Source organism: Ovis aries, chromosome 4, assembly GCF_016772045.2.
Source record: "Ovis aries strain OAR_USU_Benz2616 breed Rambouillet chromosome 4, ARS-UI_Ramb_v3.0, whole genome shotgun sequence".
Taxonomy (NCBI): domain Eukaryota; kingdom Metazoa; phylum Chordata; class Mammalia; order Artiodactyla; family Bovidae; genus Ovis; species Ovis aries.
Genome location: NC_056057.1, coordinates 15,309,020 through 15,323,013, shown reverse-complemented (window position 1 = coordinate 15,323,013; position 13,994 = coordinate 15,309,020). Strand labels below are relative to the sequence as shown.

At 41.4% G+C, this 13,994-nt stretch overlaps 1 protein-coding gene across 1 annotated transcript in view; it reads right to left on the bottom strand.

Annotated features, from left to right (window-relative positions):
* The window catches only part of SDHAF3 (succinate dehydrogenase complex assembly factor 3), a 101,896-nt gene that overhangs the window by 12,897 nt on the left and 75,005 nt on the right, over positions 1-13,994 (bottom strand). The gene's annotated exons all lie outside the window — the stretch shown is intronic.

Sequence of the window (13,994 nt, the reverse complement as noted above, 5' to 3'; positions counted from 1 at the left end):
ATTTGGCAAATCAGACTTGAACTGTGTCTTCACTACTCAGTGATCATTTCAAATACCCTGTATCTTATTATTAGCATTTTAAGAATTTCACTGAAGTCCTGAATCTGAAAAATCTAGAAGGCTCAAATGGAGCAGGAGTGGTCCACGAGCAGGCTTCAGGAACACGCATAAACTACCCCAAATCATATGCAAAATGGCACGCACACAAAAACACATACAGTTCCCAGGCATGAATTTCATCACATTTTCAGATGGAGAACTATGGGTCTTATAGGCTTAAAAGTGAGTCTTGAAATTCTTAAAAGGTTTATTCGTCTGTCTTCAATTTAAAAACCAATTTAAATCACAGAGAGAAACTTTTCAAACTTTAAGCTTTCAATATTTAACAAACATCTTTGTCAGAAAAAAAAATTCTACATTTTTCACACTGCAATTTTTCTCTCATTTAGTCAACTTGATATTACAACTACCATTGTTCAGCGCAGATTAATTAGCAGCAGATTCTCACTCTAAAATCAATATTGTAATTAGGCAGGAAGTACAGTTCACAAAGTTAAAAACTGATGTGCCCCCTCTGGGCAAGTAAACAAATTAGTGAACTCTGGATAATGCTGCTATTTTATCTGGTTTAAGACAATTAAATTGCTTATAACTGCTGGATTACCAGCATCACCAAAGAAACCTTCATTTTAATTCCAGGTATTCCAAATAAAACCTTTGCTTGAATCGAAATAATATCTTCATGTTTTATAGAAATCCGTTAATATAATAACAACAAAAAAAAACTGTACACATCCTGAAAGTCAAAGTGTTAGTCATTCAGTTGTGTCCGACTCTTTGTGACCCCACGGACCACAGCCCACCAGGCTCCCCTGTCCATGGGATTCTCCAGGCAAGAACACTGGAGTGGGTTGCCATTTCCTTCTCCAGGGGATCTTCCCAACCCAGGGATCAAACCCGGGTCTCAAACTTTACAGGCAGATTCTTACCACCTGAGCCACCAGGGAAGCATTCTAGGGCTTTATAAATCCCACTTCTGAGTATATGGCCCAGAGCAGCATTTCTCAACCTCGGCTCTATTTACAAGTTGTATGATTTGGGTCACGCTTTGTAGTTGGGTAGGTGGGAATCTGCTCCACCACAGTGGCATGTTGAGCAGCACCTCTGGTCTCTCCCTAGTGGCTCAGACGGTAAACGCATCTGCCTACAATACGGGAGACCTGGGTTCAATCCCTGGGTCGGGAAGATTCCCTGGAGAAGGAAATTGCAGCCCACTCCAGTATTCTTGGCTGCAAAATCCCATGGACAGAGGAGCCTGGCAGGCTGCAGGCCATGGGGTTGCAAAGAGTCGGACAGAACTGAGTGACTTCACTTTCTGGTCTCGCCACCTGCTCCGTGCCTGTAGCACTCCTCCTCAGTCTTGACAGTCAAAACCATCTCCAAACACTGCCAAATGTTCTCCTGCAGACAAAACTGCCCAGGTTGAGAACTACTGTCTGAACGAAACTTTCCAACACGTGGACAAGTATCAAGCAGAGCATGTTCATTATGGCGTTGTTTATAAAAGCAAAACACTGAAAAGAATTCAACTGTACTTCAACAGAAGAAAGGACAAGTGCTTAGACACTTCTTTATAATCCACTATGTGAATTAAATGTCTGTATTGACCTGATTAAATCTCTAAAGTAATCAGAATCCAATGAGCAAGTTTTTAAAGAAGTTATTCATTTGTAAAAATGGAAAAACCAAAACTCAAATTCATATGAAAATGTGAAGCCTTGAATAGCCAAGACAATCTGTTGGAGTATTCAGTTCTCAATTTTAAAACTTACTACAAAGTTACACTAAATAATCAAAATAGTATGGTACTGGCTTTTAGGGTAGATATATACACCAAGGGAATAGAACTGAGAGTTCAGAAATAAACCCATATACATACGGCAAACTGACTTTTGACAAAGCATCGAGTCCATCAATGGGGGAAAGAATATCTCCTCAACAGATACTGCTGGGAAAACTGGATTTCCACATGCAAAGGAGAAAAGCTGCATCCCTACCTCCCACAATACACAGAAATCAATGCTGTAAGATGGAGGAAAGACACAAACAAATGAGCTAAAACCATAAAACTCCTAGAAAAAAATGGGTAAATTCTCATGACTCGGATTTGGCAGTGGAGTCTAAAATATACCAAAAGCATAAACGAAAAAAGAAAAACCAGATAAATTGGATTCATCAAAATTAAAAACTTCTGTGCATCAGAAGACACTCAAAGTGGAAAAACCACAGAAAGGGAAAAAATATTTGCAAACCATGTCTGTAATAACCAGAATATATAAAGAATTCCGACAAGTTAACAATAAAAAAAGGGCAGAAAACGTGAATACACATTTCTCCAAACATACATAAACCATCAACAAGAACATGAAAAGACACTCAACATAGTCATTAGAGACACAAAAATCAAAATCACAATGAGACACCACTTCATACCCACTAGGATGACTATAATAATAAATAAATACATAAGGAAAATACATGTGGGCGAGAATCTGAAGAAACTGCAAACTTGTAATTACTAGCAGGAATATAAAAGAGTATAGCCACTGTGGAAAACAGTTTGGCAGTTCCTCAAGAAGTTAAAGAATTACCATATAATCCAGCGCTACTTACAGGTGAAAGTGAAAGTGAAGTGAAGTCGCTCAGTCATGTGCGACTCTTTGCGACCCTGTGGACTGTAGCCCAACAGGCTCTCAGTCCATGGGATTCTCCAGGCAAGAATACTGGAGTGGGTTGCCATTTCCTTCTCCAGGGGATCTTCCTGACCCAGGGATTACTTGTAGGTATATACCCTAAATAAATGAAAGCAAGAACTCAGACAGACACTTTTACATCCATATTCATTACAGCATCCATTACTTACAACAGCAAGTATGTGGCAACAACCCAAGTGGATATCAACAGACAAATGGAAACATAAAACGTATCCGTACGATGGAACAGTGTTCAAGCTTAAAAAGAGTTCTGATACGTTCTACAACATGGATGAAACTTGAAAACATCATGCTAAAACTGAAATAAACCAGACACAAAAGAACAAATATTGTAGGATTCCGCTCATGGGAAATATGTAAAATAGGCAATTTTACTGAGACAGAAAGTACATTAGAGGTTACCAGAGGGTGGGGGAGACGGGGTAGGGATGCACTGCTTCTGGGACACAGAGTCTCTATTTGGAGAAAACGTTTGGGGTAAAGACAGTGGGAATTGATGAAGAAGACTGTAAATGCAATTAATGCCCCTGAATGTACCCTTCAAAGGCTAAAAGGCAAACTTTAAATATATTTTTACCACACTAAAAAGAAAAGTTATGTGAGGAGTGCCTTCTATCAGACCCTTCTACAGGTAACATGAAGTCCAGACGGAACATAATCCAAACAGCAATCCAAAGACGCTGGAGAGCAACCAGTCAGAAAGGAGAAAGGATTTGACGGAATGGAGAATGGCAGAGAACACTGGGTCAGATTGCCATTTTTATGACTGCTTTACGGAGGGAAGATACTGCAAGGTGACTGAGGACTCACAGCAGTGTGGGAGAACAGGAGGAGTTGAAACATAAGAAAGGGAAATCTCAGAAAAAGAACTGCAGAAGAGGATCCCCATTTATTCTGTAAATAAACTGCCAAAATCTCCAGTTAACCCCTTAACTACGTATGCTCAGGACAAAGCTCAGCTAAGGCAGAAAGAACTAAGAGATTAATTCTTCCGCTGGCTCTCATCAAGGTGAACACAGAATTTAGAGAACAAGTATACTATGTTAACTGCTTGATGAAACAAAATTCAATACACTTTGAAAGAATACAGTGGAAGAACGTCTCTACAATGTATAAATGATTGACAGTGTCCAGAAAAAAACCAGAATCACAAGAAACATGAAGAAACAGAAAATGTGACCGATAAATCAAGAGAAAAGACAATGCCTGAAATGATTCAGACATTAAAATTAGCAGCAAAGGATTCTAAAGTAGCTATTATGAATATGTTTAGATACATAAAAGAAAATATGGTCAAAATAAATGCACAGATGAGAAGTCTCAGCATAAAGTAAAAAACTTTAAGAACCAAGTCAAAACTCTAGAACTCTTAAATGTACTGTCTGAAATTTAAAAATCTTCACTGACTGTTCAGTTCAGTCACTCAGTCACGTCCGACTCTTTGTGATCCCATGGACTGCAGCACGCCAGGCCTCCCTGTCCATCACCAACTCCTGGAGATTACTCAAACTCACGTCCATTGAGTAGTGACGCCATCCAACCATCTCATCCTCTGTTGTTCCCTTCTCCTCTCACCTTCAATCTTTCCCAGCATCAGGGTCTTTTCAAATGAGTCAGCACTTCACATGACATGGCCAAAGTATTGGAGTTTCAGCTTCAGCATCAATGAACATTCAGGACTGATTTCCTTTAGGGTGGACTGGTTGGATCTCCTTGCAGTCCAAGGGACTCTGAAGAGTCTTCTCCAACACCACAGTTTAAAAGCATCAATTCTTTGGTGCTCAGCTCTCTTTATAATCCACCTCTCACATCCATACAGGACTACTGGAAACACCATAGCCTTGACTAGACGGACCTTTGTTGAAAAAGTAATGGCTCTGCTTTTGAATATGCTATCTAGGTTGGTCATAACTTTTCTTCCAAGGAGTAAGCATTTTTTAATTTCATGGCTGCAATCACCATCTGCAGTGATTTTGGAGCTCCCCAAAATAAAGTCTGACACTGTTTCCACTGTTTCTCCATTTGCCATGAAGTAATGGGACCAGATGCAATGATCTTCGTTTTCTGAATGTTGAGCTTTAAGCCAACTTTTTCACTCTCCTCTTTCACTTTCATCAAGAGGCTCTTTAGTTCTTCTTCACTTTCTGCCATAAAGATGGTATCATCTGCATATCTGAGGTTATTGATATTTCTCCCGGCAATCTTGATTCCAGCTTGTGCTTCATCCAGCCCAGCATTTCTCATGATGTATTCGGCATATAAGTTAAATAAGCGGGGTGAACATATACAGCCTTGACGTACTCCTTTGCCTATTTGGAACCAACTGTTGTTCCACGTCCGGTTCTAACTGTTGTTTCCTGACCCATACAGATTTTTCAAGAGGCAGGTCAGATGGTCTGGTATTCCCATCTCTTTCAGAATTTTCCATGGTTTATTATGATCTACACAAAGGCTTTGGCATAGTCAATAAAGCAGAAATAGATGTTTTCTGGAACTCTCTTGCTATTTTGATGATCCAGCAGATGTTGGCAATTTGATCTCTGGTTTCTCTGCCTTTTCTAAAACCAGCTTGATCATCTGGAAGTTCACAGGTCACGTATTGCTGAAGCCTGGCTTGGAGAATTTTGAGCATTACTTTACTAGCATGTGAGATGAGTGCAATTGTGTGATAGTTTGAGCATTCTTTGGCATTGCCTTTCTTAGGGAATGGAATGAAAACTGACCTTTTCCAGTCCTGTGGCCACTGCTGAGTTTTACAAATTTTCTGGCATATTGAGTGCAGCACTTTCACAGCATCATCTTCCAGGATTTGAAATAGCTCAACTGGAATTCCATCACCTCCACTAGCTTTGTTCGTAGTGATGCTTTCTAAGGCCCACTTGACTTCACATTCCAGATGTCTGGCTCTAGGTAAGTGTGAATGACCACACCATCATGATTATCTGGGTCGTGAAGATCTTTTTTGTACAGCTCTTCTGTGTATTCTTGCCGCCTGTTCTTAATATCTTCTGCTTCTGTTAGGTCCATACCATTTCTGTCCTTTATTGAGTCCATCTTTGTGTGAAATGTTCCCTCAGTATCTCTAATTTTTTGAAGAGATCTCTAGTCTTTCCCATTTTGTTGTTTTCCTCTATTTCTTTGCACTGATCATTGAGGAAGGCTTTCTTATGTCTCCTTGCTGTTCTTTGGAACTCTGCATTCAAATGGGTATACCTTTCATTTTCTCCTTTGCCTTTGGCTTCTCTTCTTTTCACAGCTATTTGTAAGGCCTCCTCAGACAACCATTTTGCGTTTTTACATTTCTTTTCCATGGGGATGATCTTGACCCCTGTCTCCTGTACAATGTCACGAACCTCTGTCAATAATTTATCAGGCACTCTATCAGATCTAGTCCCTTAAATCTATTTCTCACTTCCACTGTATAATCATAAGGGATTTGATTTAGGTCATACCTGAATGGTTTAGTGGTTTTCTCTACTTTCTTCAATTTAAGTCTGAATTTGGCAATAAAGAGTTCATGATCTGAGCCACGGTTAGCTCCCGATCTTGTTTTTGCTGACTGTATAGAGCTTCTCCATCTTTGGCTGCAAAGAATATAATCAGTCTGATTTCAGTGTTGACCATCTGGTAATGTCCATGTGTAGAGTCTTCTCTTGTGTTGTTGGAAGAGGGTGTTTGCTATGACCAGTGCATTCTCGGCAAAACTCAAATTTGCCTGTTACCCCAGGTGTTTCTTGACTTCCTACTTTTGCATTCCAGTTCCCTATAATGAAAAGAACATCTTTTTTGGGTGTTAATTCTAGAACGCCTTGTAGGTCTTCATAGAACCGTTCAACTTCAGCTTCTTCAGCATTACTATTTGGGGCACAGACTTGGATTACCATGATATTGAATTGTTTGTCTTGGAGACGAACAGATATCATTCTGTCATTTTTGAGATTGCACCCAAGTACTGCATTTTGGACTCTCTTGTTGACCATGATGGCTACCCCATTTCTTCTAAGGGATTCCTGCCCACAGTAGTAGATAGAATGGTCATCTTGAGTTAAATTCACCCATTCCAGTCCATTTTATTTTGTTGATTCCTAAAATGTTGGCGTTCACTCTTGCCATCTCCTATTTGACCACTTCCAATTTGCCTTGATTCATGGACCTGACATTCCAGGTTCCTATGCAATACTGCTCTTTACCACATCGAACCTTGTTTTCAATCACCAGTCACATCCACAGCTGTGTGTTGTTTTTACTTTGGTTCCATCTCTTTACTCTTTCTGAGTTATTTCTCTACTGATCTCCAGTAACATATTAGGCACGTACAAACCTTGGAATTCATCTTTCAGTGTCCTATCATTTTGCCTTTCCATACTGCTCATGGGGTTCTCAAGGCAAGAATACTGAAGTGGTTTGCCATTCCCTTCTCCAGTGGACCACATTCTGTCAGACCTCTCCACCATGACCCGCCCATCTTGGGTGGCACTATATGGCATGGCTCATAGTTTCATTGAGTTAGACAAGGCTGCGGTCCATGTGATTAGATTGACTAGTTTTCTGTGATTATGGTTTCAATGTGTCTGCCCTCTGATGCCACCATAGTTTGAAAGTGAAAGTGAAGTCACTCAGTTGTGTCTGACTCTTTGCGACCCCATGGCCTGTAGCCTACCAGGCTCCTCTGTCCATGGGATTTTCCAGGCAATAGTCCTGGAGTGGATTGCCATTTCCTTCTCCAGGGGATCTTCCCAACCCAGGGATCAAACCCAGGTCTCCCACATTGTAGACAGATGCTTTTGTCTGAGCCACTTGGGAAGCTGGCCAAACCATAGTTTGGCCCCAGGTAAATAGCAGGGAGGGAACACAGCTTCACCCATCAACAGAAAATTGGATTAAAGATTTATTAAGCATGGCCCTACCCATCAGAGTAAGACCCAGTTTCTGGCTCAGTCAGTCTATCCCATCATAGACCTGGGCTCATCCTGGGTCGGGAAGATCCCCTGGAGAAGGAAATGGGAATGCACTCCAGTATTCAAACTTTCAGACTTTGGAGTGGAAACATTTAATGTGTCCTCGCCATCAGATATGTGTCTAAGGGCCAACTACGTGGGTGGTCAGGGAGGGCTGCTGAGAGGAGACAGTTGGGGTTGAGATTTAATCAGCAGAATCAGCGGCCATTTATGAAGATGAGCAGGGCAGGAAGGAGCTTTCTGTACTGAACAGCCAGGGCAGAGGCCTGCCAGTTGAAGGAGCTTGGTGTGTCCTACGGCCAGCAGGGGGCCTAGTGCTTGCTGGCTTCAGGAGGGTGTGAGCATTGTGTGGGCCTGCGTGAGAAGTCAAGTTTACCTGTCACTATGATGGGCATGGGGCACTTTAGATACTGAGCCATCGGGAAGTTTTAAGGAAGAGTGTGACGTGGCCCGATCTGTGTCTTTAAAAGCCACTGGGGGGAAACCCCTGGTAGTCCTGTGGTTAGGACTCTTGCACTTTCACCGCAAAGGGCACAGGTTCAATCCCTAGGGAACTAAGATCCCACGACCCACAAGGCCCAGCCTGTATGTATGTATGTGTATGTATATATATATGTGTGTGTGTGTGTGTATGTATATATATATATATATATATATATATATGCCACTGGGCAATGAATGGAGGGTGGACTCAGAGGGGGACTTGGTGTGGGGCAGGGCTGTGGACATGAGGAGACTGGTCAGGAGGCTGTTGCATTAGTCCAGGCAGGCAGTGCTTGCAGAGGGGTGGCAGTGGGGCTGGGGAGGAGCGGGTGGCTTTGTAACATTTGTTGGTGGCACAGCTGGATCTGGCGGTTCAGGGTAGGCAGGTCACGAGAGGGGTTGTGGGTCAAGGGTCACTCCTAGGTGTTTTTGAGTTAAGGAACTGAGGAGATGGTTGTGCCTTCCACTGAAGCAGATTTGGGGAAGTACCGTTGAAGGGGTTGGAGGATTTGGCATATGGATTAGTTTGAGTAACTCTGCCGGGGCTTCCCAGGTGGTGCTAGTGGTATAAAAAACTTGCCTGCCAATGCAGGAGACATAAAGAGACTTGGGTTCAATCCCTGGGTCAGAAAGATCCCTTGAAGAAGGGAATGGCAATCCACTCCAGTATTCTTGCCTGGAGAATCCCAAAGGCAGACAAGCCTGACAGGCGACAAGTCCACAGGGGCACGAGAGTCAGACACAGCTGAGGCGACTGAGCACGCACACACGCCACACTAACATCTGGGTGTGTCTCACGTAAGGTGAAGAACTGTAGATGGAAATAAGTTTGAAAAAACAAACCATACCCAATTCAGCAAGAGTTTACTCACAGGTGGCCAGTGGGACCGAATCTAAATTCATCCAGCATTCAAGGCCACGTAACTTTCGATAACTTAAATCTCTACACAGGTCTGGAGACACTTTTCCATTTATGCACATTTAACTGTGCTTTACTACAAACAGGAAAGAAAGAAAAGAAAAAGAAACTACTAATTTTCAATAGTTAGGAAAACTCGAACTTGCATTCTGACATGCAAGTTCTGGAGAAGGCAATGGAACCCCATTCCAGTACTCTTGCCTGGAAAATCCCATGGATGGAGGAGCCTGGTGGGCTGCAGTCCATGGGGTCGCTAAGAGTTGGACACGACTGAGTGGCTTCACTTTCACTTTTCACTTTCATGCACTGGAGAAGGAAATGGCAACCTACTCCAGTGTTCCTGCCTGGAGACTCTCAGGGACGGGGGAGACTAGTGGGCTGCCGTCTATGGGGTCACATGCTACATAGCAGTGACTTAGCAGCCTTATCCCTGCCTTGTAGAGGCATGAGCTGGATGGTGTGAAGGTGCTGTTTCTGTCCTCTAGTGAGTCCCAGTTCCTGAGTCAGTTTATGGTAAGGGCATGTCACCACACTTAAGAGCAGTTTGAAGGGACCAGCCAACTCTGTCAGGGGTAGAATGGTCTACACAGTAGAAAACCACACAGCCCTGCAAACACAAAAAATTACTGCTCTACCTAGCAACATGAGTGAACGTCACAGATACAATGTTGGGCATAAAAAGCCAGACATAACAGAGTACGTGTATACTGTGTAATGCCATTTATATGGAGGCCAGAATCAGGAAAAACTAACCTATGGTGATAAACATTAGAATAGCGGGGTGAACTATTCCCTGGGGCTCAGTGGAGAGAATCTAACTGCAATACAGGAGATGCAGGAGGTATGGGTTCAGTCCCTGGGTTGGGAAGACCCCCGTGGAGAAGGAAATGGCCATCCACTTCACTTCAGTATTCTTGCCTGGAGAATCTCATGGACAGAGAAGTCTGGAGGGCTATCGACCATGGGGTCACAGAGAGTCGGACATGACCGAGTGACTAAATGAAACGACAAACGAAACGATTCTTGCCTGGAAAATGCCATGGACGGGGAGCTTGGCAGACTATAGTCCACGTGGTCACAAGGGTAGGACACAACTTAGTGACTAAACCACCAGCACCTGATGGAAGTACTTGACCACCTACACTGAAAATCAGTCTGTACGGAATAAGCCTCTACTTTTAAGACAGCTTACAGACTACCTGAAATATCACTCTGAAATTCCATTAGAGAAATCGAGACTCTGAAAAGACAAAAACAAGCAACCCCAGTCTTAGAATCAATAAAGAAAAAACAATGTAGCAGTGGAGAAAGCTGGAAGACTAAGCGAATGGTCAGGATTAACAGCACCAGAGTAAGTGATACTGAAAGCATCGTGATGAAGTGAGATGCTCCCTTTGTCTCTCCCCTTTAATCTGCAACCACTAAACATCTGTACTCAACAAAGGTACCTCTGCCCAACACACTGCGATGCCAGAGTTTCACGCATCTGTACACCTAAAGGTGGGCAGACTGGAACACACAGAGGAAACAGACCAGAAGAATCCAAAGGCAGTGCCTGCCATTCCAGCTACCTGGTCGCAGCAGCTGCGCCAACAGCGCTAAGGAAGCCAGTAGCAGCAGAAGAGGAAGCACATGTGACCCCAGCCTCCTGGCCACAGTGGCTCTCGTGGTCACAGATAACCGGACAGCAGTGGCAGAGGCGCCTATGACGCCATTCCTTCAGGTACGGAGGCACCCGCAACTCTGACCCCTTGCCCAGAGCTGTGCTGCCTGCAAAGACAACAATCCCAGACACAGCAAGGGCAACCCTGCTCCAGCTCCTCCCCACCTGTAGCAGGGCCTGCGGCTTCAGAGATCCTGGACACAGCAGAAGCAGTCACCAGCCCAGCGTCCCAGGTGGCAATGCCAGCAATCCCACAGCAGCAACACACCAACAGTGTCAATGGGCAACACCTATGACTGAGGTGCAAAGTGCCAATGCTCAAACATAACCAGAGGCAGCTAAGGTTAAGGAAAACAAAAAGTTTGTGTTATAGTACCACCCACTGGCAAACAAAAGAAAGGACTCTAATTTCTACACTGTTGAATCCTTAGAATCAAATTAAAAACAACAACAACAACAAAAAACTACCTGAAGAAGACAGACGTCTGTTACTTCAAATGGACCAGCAGAGGAACAGGTCATCAAAAAAAGAAATGAGAAAAAAAGAAATAATGCCCTTTGCAGCAACACAGATGGACCTAGAGATTGTCATACTGAGTGAGGTCAGAGAAAGACAAATACCATGATATTGCTCATACGTGGAATCTAAAAAAATGTATAAATGAACTTATTCACAAAACAGAAAGGGAGTCACAGATGTAAAAAACAAACTTATGACTTGCCAAGAGAGAAAGTGGGAGGGCAGGGATAAATGGGAGATTGGGACTGACATCTACACACCACTACATAGAAAGTAGATCATTAATAATGACCCAACTATAATATAGAGCACAGGGAACTGTACTTGATACTGTGTAATGACCTAATAAGAGGAAATAATCTGAAAAAGTGTGGACATATGTATAGCTGATTCACAATGCCGTACAGCAGAAACTAACACTATAAATCAAATACTCTTCAACAATAAATAAGTAAAAAAATTTTTAAAAAGAAGAAATTCTGTAAGAACTATCTGACTCTTTTAGGAAAGGCAACATCAGGATAGCAAGCATCTGAGAAGGAAGCATAGTTTGTCTAAAGAAATAATAGCTGAGAACTTCCCAATCCCCAAAAGGAATTGGATATATAAGTCCATGAACCTACAAGAACACATAATCACCTCCGTGCAAAAATACTTCTCCAAAACACACTACATTAAAACTCTCAAAAGTCAATGATGAAATTTAGAGGCAGCCAGGAAAAAAACATATGGTAACCGACAACCGACATAGGCACCACTAGGAAAAGAGCAGATGCTACCGCCCAGGCAACAGTGAAATGAAAAGCTCAAAATTCTCAAAGATAAGCACTGTCAGCCAAAGACCCTCTAGCCAACAAAGTTATGCAGGTATGAAGGACAAATACTTTCCCATCAAACAAAAGCTGAGGGAGTTCAACATCAGACCTGCCTTACAAGAAATGTAGGAGGAGCTCTTCTGCAAGAAACAAAAGGCAAGAGTACAGAAGACTCTGAGCAAAGTGATGAGTAGGCGGAAATCAGAACCTTCAACGCTCTCTCAGGGGTTGTTTACTTTTTTCTCTTTTAAATTATGAAAGTATGATAACACACTTGTAGGGGCCTTGGAAAATATAGAACAAAGTTACATATAGTTCTACAATATAATTATTTTTAAGTAGAAAATTAAGATTTTTAGTTGGAGTTTCAGTATGAAACTTCCAAAAACTAACAGAACGAACATACAGAGGAGAAGGATATAAACCTGAAAAGCACTATGAACTAATTCAACACAATTGAGATTTATACAATTTTCACACAACAGCATGATATAAATTCTATTCAAGAGACTATAAATCAGGAGACACTGGAACATATCCAGGGACATGACACAAGGTGCAAAACTTTCATGGTCTAGAGGTATTTAAATCATTTTTAGTCTGTCGTCTTATCACTGAATTATGTTAGAAATCAATATCAAAAGATACTCAAAAGTAACTTACATATTTTCAAGTGCAATGTGACACTTACCAAGAGAGACCTTTGACTTAGCCACTGGAAGCCTCAGTCAAGTTAAAAGACTGAAAAAACACAGCAGGTGATTGCCAAGAAGAATGTATTTAAATGAAAAATTAATAAAGATGCTTTAAAATACCCATGTATTTGGAAATTAAATGTCCATTTTTAAATGATGGGTATCTCTAAGAAGCCATAACAAATAAAATTAGAAAATATCTGTAACAGAATGAAAGTGAAAAGAGAATTTATCAGAACTTGCTCCATACAACTGAGTTGCTCAATGCAACTTACTACAATGCAGAATTTTGAATAAGGTATGAAAACAAATAATGGACACAATGCATAAAATTTTGTGAAATCTGAACAAAATCTATACTTTAGTTAATAAACCTGTATTAGATATTACACTCCTGTTTGCTTTTTTAAAAAACAATATAATATTTCTTTATATTCTCAGAATTGGATTAGAAGTTTCAAGCCTCAAAATAGGTTTTTTCCACAAAATAAAAAACACTGAAGCATAAATATTAAAGAGGGGGGAAAAAAAGGCAGTAACAGTAACTATAGCTACTTCAATTTGGTAATAAACTCACAACATAAAAAAGGATAATTTGACACAACAAAATAAAGGGTGGCAGAGGAGAGGAAAAGGATAGAACCCATACAGGCAGATGAAGACAAGAAGCTATCACCTGAGAAAGGACTATTTTAACTCATGAGACATTCTATACAAACCTCATCGTAACTATAAAGCACAAATCCAGAGCAGAGGCAAAAACTACAGGGGAATTTAAAAAAAAAAAAAAAAAAAAGGAAACTGAGAAAAAAAAAAAAAACACACAGATACACAGATCAATGGAACAGAAATGAGAGCCCAGAGCTAAACACACTTATTTGTGCTCAACTCATTTATGACAAAGGAGTCAAAACTATACAACAGAAACAGGGCGGTCTCTTCAACAGATGGTGCTGGCAAAACTGGACAGTCACATGCAAAAGAATGAAACTAGACCCTCATCTTATACCATACACAAAATTAACTCAAAATGGATTAAGGACTTGAATGTAAGGCCTGAAACCATAAAACTCCTAAACAAAAACTATAGGTAGTACACTCTGACATGAGTCTTAGTAACATATTTCTGGATATGTCTCCTCAAACAAGAAGAAACAAAAGTAAAAA